Genomic DNA, 10,931 nt, shown 5'->3' with positions numbered 1-10,931 from the left:
TAGAACCATCCAGCTGCGCACGCTTCCCTCTGAGGCATCGACAGTCTTCTGAAACGTTGCCCAGATTTGCTGGGGACTCTTCTTCACGTCCCATGCTCTCTTCAAACGACTCCAGAGGAGCTCTCCTCTCCATCAAGCCTCTGGAATGGTGCTTCTCAAAGTCACCTGCTGCGACCTCTTGGCCTTCAGAGCAACATCTGACAATGTCGATCTTTCTCTCCATACTCCTCTTCCTCATTCGCTCCTCCTTTCCTTTGTTGGAACTTCAACCACTGTACCCCAAAAATATAGAGTCCCCATGGATTGGAATCAAGACCAAATACTCTCTTTTATCTCTTCTAGAGTGATCTAATTGTCCCATGGATTTTTTTTTCTTCCAGGTTTTTATGTAACTTACAGTTAGTGAACAGACAGAGTAATACTGGTTTCAGGTGTAGGATTTAGTGATTTCTCACTTACATATAATATATTCCCAGTGCTCATCACAACCTGTGCCCGGCTTCATACCCATCACTTACTTAACCCATCCCCCACACCCGACTACCCTCCAGCAACGCTCAGTTCTTTCTCTATAGTTAGCAGTTAGCTTTGTGGCTCCTGGGAGGCTCCGGTCATGATCACGGGGTCCTGGGATGGAGCCCCCCCAAACCCTGGGGCTCACTGCTCAGTGGGGAGTCTACTTCTCCCTCTGCCCTCCCCCCGCTCGTGTGTGCTTGCTCTCTCTCAAATAAATAAGTGAATTTTTTTTGAAAAAGAGTCTGGACGCCTGGGTGGCTCAGTTGGTTGGGCATCTGCCCTCGGCTGGGGTCATGATCCCGGACTCCCCGGGTGGAGTCCCACATCAGGCTCCCTGCTCAGCGGGGAGTGTGCTTCTCCCTCTGCCCTTCACCCTGCTTGTGCTCTCTCTTGCTCCCTCTAAAAGAAAAGAGTCTGGGGGCACCTGGGTGGCTCAGTTGGTTAAGCGACTGCCTTCGGCTCAGGTCATGGTCCTGGAGTCCCGGGATCGAGTCCCACATCCAGCTCCCTGCTCGGCGGGGAGTCTGCTTCTCCCTCTGACCCTACCCCCTCTTGTGTTCTCTCTCTCATTCTCTCTCTCGCTCGCTCTCAAATAAATAAATAAAATCTAAAAAAAAAAAAAAGGAAAAGAGTCTGTTCTTCCTCACTCCTTTTTTTTTTCTTCTCCCTACCTGTTAGGTTTCTTAAATTCCACATATGAGGGAAATGATGTGATGAGATTTGTCTTTCTCTGACTGATTTATTTCACTTAGCATAATATACTCTAGCTCCATCCTGTTGTTGCAAATGGCAAGATTTCATTCTTTTTGATGGCGGAGTAATATCTATATATAGATACATATATCACATCTTCTTTATTCATTTTATCCCTTCATTAGTAGATGAACATATGAACATTTGGTCTCTTTCCATAATTTGACTACTGTGTACATTGCTGCTATAAACATCGGGGCGCATGAACCCCTTCAAATCAGTATTTTTGTATCCTTTGAGTAAACACCCAGTAGTGCAATTGCTGGATCGTAGGGTATTACTATTTTTACTATTTGAGGAACTTCCATACTGTTTTCCAGAGTGGCTGCACCAGCTTGCATTCCCACCAACAGTGAAAGAAGTTACCCTTTCTCCACATCCTCACCAACATCCCTTGTTTCTTGTGTTGTTAATTTTTGCCATTACAGCAGTGTGAGGTGGAATCTCATCATGATTTTGATTTGTATTTCCCTGATGATGAATGATGTTGAACATCTTTTCATGTGTCTGTTAGCCATCTGAATGTCTTCTTTAGAAAAATGTCTATCCATGTCTTCTGCCTATTACTTAACTGGATTATTTGTTTTTTGGGTGTTGAGTTTAATAAGTTCTTTATAGATTTTGGACAGTAACCCTTTATCTGATATATCATTTGCAATTATCTTCTCCCATTCCACAGGCTGCCTTTTAGTTTTGTTGATTGTTTCCTTCACTGTGCGGAAGCTTTTTATCTTGATAAAGCCCCAATAATTTATTTTTACTGTTGTTTCCCTTGCCTCTGGAAACGTGTCTACTAAGAAGTTGCTACTGCTTAGGTCAAAGAGGTGTTCCCAGTGTTCTCCAGGATTCTGAGGGTTTCCTGTCTCACATTTAGGTCTTCCAACCATTTTGAGCTTATTTTTGTGTATGGTGTAAGAAAGTGATCCAGTTTCATTCTTCTGCATGTGGCTGTCCAATTTTCCCAGCACCACGTTTTGAAGAGACTGTCTTTTTTCCATCAGATAGCCTTTCCTGCTTTGTCAAAGATTAGTTGATCATATAGTTGTGGGTCCATTTCTGAGTTGTCTATTCTATTCCATCGATCGATGTGTCTGTTTAGCAGTCAGTACCATACTGTCTTGATGACTACAGCTTTGTAATATAGCTTGAATTCGGAATCCTCATGCATCCATCTTTGATTTCCTTTTTTGAGATTGCTTTGTTATTTGGGGTCTTTTGTGGTTCCATACAAATTTTAGGATTGTTTGTTCTAGCGATTTGAAAAATGCTCTTGGTATTTTGATAGGGATTGTGTTAAATGTGTAGATTGCTTTGGGTAATATAGACATTTTATATTATATTATTTTATTTTATTTTCTTGATATGCAATTAGCCAACATATAGTACATTATTAGCTTTTGGTGTAGTGTTCAATGATTCATTAGTTGCGTATAACACCCAGTACTCATCACATCGTATACTCTCCTTAATGCCCATCACCCAGTTACCCCCTACCCCTACCCCACCCCTCCAGCAACCCTGTTTGTTTCCTGAATTCAGGAGTCTTTCATGGTTTGTCTCACTTGTTGATTTCTCCCCATTCAGTTTTCCCTCCCTTCCCCTATGATCCTCTGTGCTATTTCTTCTATTCCACATATGAGTGAAACCATATAATAATTGTCTTTCTCTGATTATTTCACTTAGCATGATACCCTCCAGTACCATCCATGTCGATGTAAATGGTAGGTATTCTTCCTTTCTGAAGGCTGAGTAATATTCCATTGTATATATTAACCACATCTTCTTTATCTATTCATCTCTTGAAGGACATCTTGACTCCTTCCACAGTTTGGTTATTGTAGACATTGCTGCTATGAACATAGGGGCAGGTGCCCCTTCTTTTCACTATATCTGTATCTTCGGGGTAAATACCTAGTAGTGCAATTGCTGGGTCGTAGGGTAGCTCTATTTTTAACATCTTGAGGCACCTCCATCCTGTTTTGCAGAGTGGCTGTACCAGCCTGCATTCCCACCAACAGTGTAAGAGGGTCCCCTTCTCCACATCCTTGCCAACATTTGTTGTTCCCTGTCTTGTTAATTTTAGCCATTCTGACCGGCATGAGGTGGTATCTCATTGTGGTTTTGATTTGTATTTCCCTGATGACAAGTGATGTGGAGCATTTTTTCATGTGTCTGTTGGCCATTTGGGTGTCTTCTTTGGAGAAGTGTCTGTTCATGTATTCTGCCCATTTCTTGACTGGATCACTTTGCTTCTTTGCTTTTTGGGTGTTGAGTTTGATAATTTCTTTATACATCTTGGATACCAGCCCTTTATCTGTAGTGTCATTTGCAAATATCTTCTCCCATTCCGTGGGTTGCCTCTTAGTTTTGATGACTGTTTCCTTTGCTGTGCAGAAGCTTTTTATCTTGGTGACATCCTAAATGTTCATTTTTGCTCTTTTAGGATGGAATGTTCTACATAGGCCTGTTAAATCCTTCCACAGAGTCCCTGTGTTTATGATGGGGGAGGAAAACGGCACCTGCCAGCTCCCTTGTTTTCAGAGAAGTCCCCCAACATGCTCCAAAATCATTACAAATAGGTCTGTCTCCCATTTGCCCCCTGGCACTGTGTGAACTGCCATTCTTACGTTGTCTTCCATGTGGACTGCTATCTCTTTAAGGGGTGCAACCCAGCTATCACTCACACTCCTGGCCAAACCTGTCAGCAGATTTTTAAAGCTCCAGCCTCCAAGTCCCAACTGTTTTTACAAACTCATGGATTTCAGCCCCTCTGGTTTTTAAAGCCAAGTTTTATAGGGTTTAGTATTACCCGTGTGAGCTCCCTGATGGGAAGGCCCATTTTTCTGTCCTCTCCATGTGTGCCCTCCTGGGGGCAGTCTCCCTCCACCTTTCCGACCTTCCTAACCTATGAGATGCAGCTTCTTCTCCATATTTAGTTGTGGAGTTTGTTTGGTCAGTCTTTGGATCACTTCCTGGTTTATTGACTTGGATGTGGAAGATCTCTAGTTGTAAACGTGGGATGGGGTGAGTTCAGGGTCCTCCTACTCTGCCATATTCCCAAGCTCCTGATTTGTAACTCTGTGTTAAAATATATATAGCCCTGCCCGGAGCACTCTCTTCTTTGTGAAGATTATGTCTGATACAATTCAAGTCCTTGGGCTCAAATAAAAGTCTCTTCCTTTTTTTTTTTTTGTTAAAGGTTTTATTTATTTGTCAGAGAGAGACAAGGAGAGAGAGAGCACAAGCAGGGAGAGCAACAGGCAGAGGGAGAAGCAGGCTCCCTGCTGAGCAAGGAACCCGATGCAGGACTCAAACCCAGGACCCTGAGATCATGACCTAAGCGGAAGGCAGACACATAACCAACTGAGCCACCTAGGCATCCCTCTTCCTTTTTTCTTTCTTTCTTTCTTTTTTTAAAGAAATTCTACAAGGTTTGTTGACAACAATGAATTTTGTGTTGACAACAATGAATCCTGTTGGCTCCACCTTCAAAATGTATCCAGAATTCAACTCTCTCTCACTACTTGGCTTGCTGCCACCCAGTTTAGTCAAGGGGCCTTGTTGTAGCCTCTCAACTGTTCTCTCTGCTTCACTCTTGCACTCTAATGTTGACTCTCCATAGGACAGCCAGGGCATCCTCGGATAGCAGGCCGTATCTTACCACACCTCAGCCCAACGCCGTCCTCTTCACTGGTGTCATTCTGCACACTGGCATCAGTCCCTCTCACTCAGTTCCAGCCATACTGTTTTTTGACTTTCCTTTGGCCTTTGTATTTGCTCTTCCCTCTCCCTGAAGCCCTCTGGTCCCAGATATTTTACCTGGTTGCTCCCTGACTCTGCAAATTTCTGCTCAAAAGGCACATCCTGAGAGGCCTTCCTCATCACCTGCATCTCTCTCTACCTTTCTTTCTCTGCTTTATTTTTTGTCACAGTACTTATCACTCCCAACATATAATAATTTTGTTTATTCTAGGTCTTTCTCTACTGGAATGTAAGCTTCTTAAGAACTGATACTTTGTTTTTGTCTCTGCTGCATCCAGCAGCTCAGGTAGAGGAGGGCTTTCTCTGGGCATGGCAGTGGGAGTGAAGACTGATTAAGCATGTTGAGGAAAGGCAGCTAGCTCACTGGGGCACATGGGAGACTATGAAGTGGGGTCAAGCTGGCCAAAAGGTCATGAAGGCCAGGTAGGCTACCAGAGAAGTTGGATATTATCATAAGCATTATAGAAAACCCCATTCCTTGTCTCCAGATGCTCATGTCCTCCCTTCAGTCAGGGGCTCAATATGATAAGAAACAATTATCCAAAAGTTGTAAATAGACAATATAGATAGCTGGTGACAAACACTCTCCCTGACTCAACTTTACTTAGGCTCCTCTTGTCACTGGCCTGACCCCCGAACTCAGCACATTTCTAGTAGAAGCTTCTGCTTAACTGTCAATCTTTCTTGTAGAAACTAAACTCCTAGAAGCTTTTGTTTAGCTATCAGTCTTACCTTTTAGAAACAAGCTAACAAACTACTGGACCAGAAAAAGAAACATTTGAGGGAGAGCCTGCCCAGATGAATCAGAAAGTGCCAGGAGTGACCAACAGTGACTTCCGCCTCATTATAATGTTAAAATCCCCTTCTGAATATTCACCCATGCCCTAAAGGAGCCTGTGTTTCTTCCTTTGGGGAGACACAGCTTTGGAAATTATTCCCTGTGATCTCCTTATTTGTACAAATAAAGATGGTTTATTTGTACAGCAACTCCACCTGGTAAAATCTCTGTCTGTAACTCACTGAGGAGCAGGCCCATTTTGATTCAATAACACTTTGAGCCCTTTTTTCAACTAGGCCTCGACCTTGGGCTTCCATGTCCATCCTTGCAGAGTCTAACTTTTTTTTAAAGGTAAAGTGGTATTTGCCCCAAAGATACAGATGTAGTAAAAAGAAGGGGCACATGCACCCCGATGTTCATAGCAGCAATGTCCACAATAGCCAAACTGTGGAAGGAGCCGAGATGCCCTTCAACAGATGAATGGATAAAGAAGATGCAGTCCATATATACAATGGAATATTACTCAGCCATCAGAAAGGATGAATACTTACCCTTTGCATCAATATGGATGGAACTGAAGGGGATTATGCTAAGTGAAATAAGTCAGAGAAAGACAATTACCATATGGTTTCACTCCTATGTGGAACATAAGGAATAGCGTGGAGGACCACAGGGGAAGGAAGGGAAGACTGAAGGGGAAGAAATCAGAGAGGGAAACAAACCATAAGAGACTCTTAACTATAAGAAACAAACAGAGGGTTGAGGAAAGGGAGGTGGGTGGAGGGATGGGGTAACTGGATGATGGGCATTAAAGAGGGCACGAGATGTGATGAGCACTGGGTGTTATATGCAACTAATGAATCATTGAACCCTACACCAAAAACTAATGATGTACTATACGTTGGCTAATTGAATTTAAATTAAAAAAAAAAAGAAATAAACAAAGGTAAAGTGTGTATTTTATTTATTTGTACTTAAACCTATAAACCTACGAGTCAAACTGGTACTATTATCAAACTGGTGCATTAAAATACAAAACCTCAGGGCACCTGGGTGGCTCAGTCAGTTAAGCATCTGCCTTCGGCTGAGGTCATGATCGCAGGATCCAGGGATGGGGTCCGGGGATCGGACCCTGGATCAGGCTCCCTGCTCCCTGCTTGGCAGGGAGACTGCCTCTCCCTCTGCCCCTACCCCCTGCTCATGCTCTCTCTCACACTCTCTCTCTCTTTCAAACAAATAAATAAAATCTTTAAAAAAAAATGCAAAACTTCTTTCTACAAATACTAGAATAATGAACAAATTAGGAACTGTAGTAAAACAGCACAAGGGGCAGAGGAAATCAAAGAAGCACATTATAGCTTAACTCTTCATAACAACTGAGGTTGTCAACAAGTAAAGCCTCTCAATCTTAGAAAATACGGGTAATCCTTCATCACACATCTCTGTTTTTACTTCCTATTTTATTTTTTTTAATTCAAGTTAGTTAACATATAGTATAGTATTGGTTTCAGGAGTGGAATTTAGTGATCCATCACTTCCTATTCTTTTTTTTTTTTTTTTAAGGTTTTATTTATTTATTTGACAGAGACAGACACAGTGAGAGAGGGAACACAAGTAGTGGGAGTGAGAGAGGGAGAAGCAGGCTTCCTGCAGAGCATGGAGCCCGATGTGGGGCTCGATCCCAGGACCCTGGGATCATGACCTGAGCTGAAGGCAGACGCTGAACGACTGAGCCACCCAGGCGCCCCCCATCACTTCCTATTCTTGAGGTTAGATTCTAGAACCCAAAAATATTCAAGCTAGTATTATATCTAGTTATCTCTAGCAAGAAACATCTTTTATCATGTTGTCCATAGTAGTCAATGCTACCGAAACCTCTTTGATTAGACTCCAATCAAATCCCCTCAACTGATACGATAAGCATAAAGAGAAACAGTAACAAGGCAGAGATACAGGACCCTAAAAGATAAATCCTAGGAGAAGTAATACAGCCACTGCCCAAATTGAGATTGAATAATATGCTCATTGCCACACATCTTCAGGCTGTATGTTCACAGAGTACTTTGGGAAAAAAATCCATCATTTGCTGGGCACTAAAATACTGGGCAGTTTGCTTTTTTACACTATGGCTTTCCCGGGCAGTTTCGAAGATCAAATCATTGACAGAATTTTGCTGGAACTGGATCTGGGGCTGCAGGGATTCCTCTCCACAGCTGTGGAGCTGACTGTTCAGGTCTGGTTGCTCCAAGACTGGCTTTTCCAGGTCTGGCTGCTCCATATTGGAAGGTTTCCAGAAGTGTTCATCAGGAATCCCTGGTGATAAGAATAGAAGCCTGGATATTCTGTAGTTGCTGAGCTATTCGGAGTGACACTGTTGCTATTCTTTGGCCAGTTGTTTTCCTGCTACCTCTTAGATTTCATTCTCTGGTTCTGGAACCAGGTCTTAACCTGCTTATAGCTAAGGTTCAGAAAGTTAGAAAGTTCTCACATCTGCTGGAAACTGAGGTATTTCTGTCTCTGAAATCTGTCATTGAGTACATATAGCTGGGTCCACGAGAATATGGTTCTGGTTTTCTGTTTCTTGCCCTGGACTGTATCTTCCTTCTTCACTGTGCTCTCCTCTACAGAAGTGGGTAGTAGTTTTACTCTGGGACTGGGGAAAGAATCAGAGCTGTCCTGAGTAAACAGATCCATGGAGGAAGGAAGAGGACAAAGGGTCTCCATGTAGGGTGTCTCAGCAGATGACATTTGCAAGGATGCATCATTTTCTTCAGGCCCATAAATCTCAGGCATTGAAGAGTCCCTAGAATTGGGTGCTTTGGGGCAAGGTGGGCACTGGGGCTGAGCTGGATCCACACTCGTTGCAAGGCCATTGTAATGCAAAAGGTACCTGCCTGGTTGTCCAGACTGGGTGGGGAACAGTTTCCTGGGGCCACAGAACCTTAGTTGCCTACAGCCTTGGAGTCTAATTTTAATAATCGTAAAAATAATAATAATAATAAACTGATAGTCTAATTTTAATAATCCTAATGTTAATAATCCTGACAGGTCAGTATCCAGAATCCCTCCCCCCTTGATATCTAATCACTCTCCATATCTAATCAAATTCCTCATCCCCCACCATCCCCAGGTAATACCTCATGACTGGCCTGCCTTTAGCAGAAATCCTATTAGCAAGAATCTCTCTACTCTTGTCTCTTCTCATTTTCCATCCACTGATCCTTATCCTGCTCCTTGACTATAAATCCTTGCTTGTCCTTGCTATATTTAGAACTGAGCCCAGTTCTATATGAGGTTTCATATCCCCTACTGCAATAGTTCCTGAATAAAATCTGCTTTTACCACTTAACTACTGTCCAGCTCTTGTCCTCTTGCATGCTAGGTGTCCTAACAGTGGAGTGCTTAGCCTTGTCTAGCAGACCTTTTGGGGATTTCATGGGCACCTTTGATTGACTTGGCTATTTTATAATTTTGCAGGTACAGAGGTTAACTTGTAGAAAAGTGATAGCAATGCAAAAGGTTTCCGTTTGAGAGCAAGGCCAGAGATTCCTGTTTATAGCAATACAAATAAAATTTGTCAAGAGATGCCCCTGATTTCTTTCTGGTAAAAAAAATATATATACCCCAAAGTAGAAATCATAACTTTAAGCACCATAGTTTATTACCTATCCTTAGGATATTAACCTCCCTTCCATCTGTTGGCAATCTTTTTTCAACATTCCTTTGATTGATTATTTAAAAAAAAAAATCTCTTCAAAATCTCCTTTGAATTGGTTATATCATTTAGTGCCCCTCATTAATGAACTGAATAAAATCTTGACACGTATGCATCAAATATTTGCATGAGTCATGTGTTTTACTTTTTAAAAATTATCTTAGCAAATGTCACCTCAGCAGGCCTTACTGGACCACCCCCGTCTAAAAGTACAACTTGCTATCTCACGGCCCTACTTTTGTTCCTACAGCTGTGTATTGTTTGTGCAGATTGTTTCCCTCACTAGCAGTCAGTTGTCCCGGGGGGTGGGGAGGGGGCGGGGCGGGGAGAGGGAGCGGCTGTGTTTGCTCATTGCTATAATGTCAGTGGAGCCTCAGTACTCAGTGAATGAATGAATGAGTGAGTCTGGAGCAGAGCAGCTGGGCCTTCCCACTGGTTGCTGAAGCAGACTAGCGGTCTCTGCGCTCTTATGTTAACTGTTCCCCTAAATTCTTTTTCTACTAGGCCTGACTTTTGGACTTCCATGTTTGTCTCTGCATCGTTCAATTTTAGCAAGATTCCTGCCGAGTAAGGTTAGCCAGAATCTCCCATCCTTGATCTCTGATCAACCTGGATATCTAACGGGGTTCCTCATCCGCCACCATCCCCAAGAATCCTGTCAGGCCGTTTGAGATGATGATGTTTTCTCTTACTAATTTTCCATTCACTGACCCCCCCCAATCTGGTTCCTTAGCTATAAAATTTCACTTTTCTTTGTTGTATTCCGAATTGAGTCCAATCTCTGTCCCCCCACTGCAAGACCCCACTGCAGTGGTCCCTACACCGATCCCGATAGCCGCCCTCAAATAAAGTCTTCCTTACGGTACTTTAACAAGTGTCATGAATGAATAATTTTTTCCTTAATAGTTAGGATAACCGTTTTCTTTAACCGTTTCCCCATCATCTCCAACCACGGCTGAGCTACTGGGCAGAGGAGGGGCGGATCTTGAAGGATGGACGGGCGGGTGTGCCAGGGGGCAGTAAGGCAGAAATACCTAATAATAATGAAAACAACAACAGCAGCACTTGCTTGCCAGTTACTCTGTGGCGAGTGTATTTCCACGCGCTTTCCGTGTATTAACTGGCCGGAGTTTCACCAACGAGGGCCAGGGATGGGCGGCGGCGCCCGGCGTCTGGCTGCCAGGCTTTCTCGCCTTGGCCACTCTAGTTTCGGCCTTCGCTGAGTCCGACGCCTGCGCAGTGGCCACCAATCCTTTCAGTTTTCCAAGGGGTTTGCGCTTGCCTCTCGTTTGACTAGTTCAATTTCCTGCCGGGAAGACAAGATTGGACGGTTCCGGGTGCACAACAGACCCCGCATTCTTCAGAATGGGAGGCGGGCGGCGGAGGAAGCACGGCGGGGGGCGGGGC

General features: G+C 43.5%; 1 pseudogene; it reads right to left on the bottom strand.

The window, feature by feature from the left end:
- Nucleotides 1–7,831: 7,831 nt before the first annotated feature.
- The window catches only part of LOC116626450, a 7,981-nt pseudogene continuing 4,881 nt past the window's right edge, over nt 7,832–10,931 (bottom strand).

Source organism: Phoca vitulina, unplaced genomic scaffold (genome assembly GCF_004348235.1).
Source record: "Phoca vitulina isolate PV1807 unplaced genomic scaffold, GSC_HSeal_1.0 scaffold87, whole genome shotgun sequence".
Taxonomy (NCBI): Eukaryota; Metazoa; Chordata; class Mammalia; order Carnivora; family Phocidae; genus Phoca; species Phoca vitulina.
The sequence above is the reverse complement of the archived record's forward strand: the minus strand, read 5'-3'. Positions and strand labels throughout refer to the sequence as shown.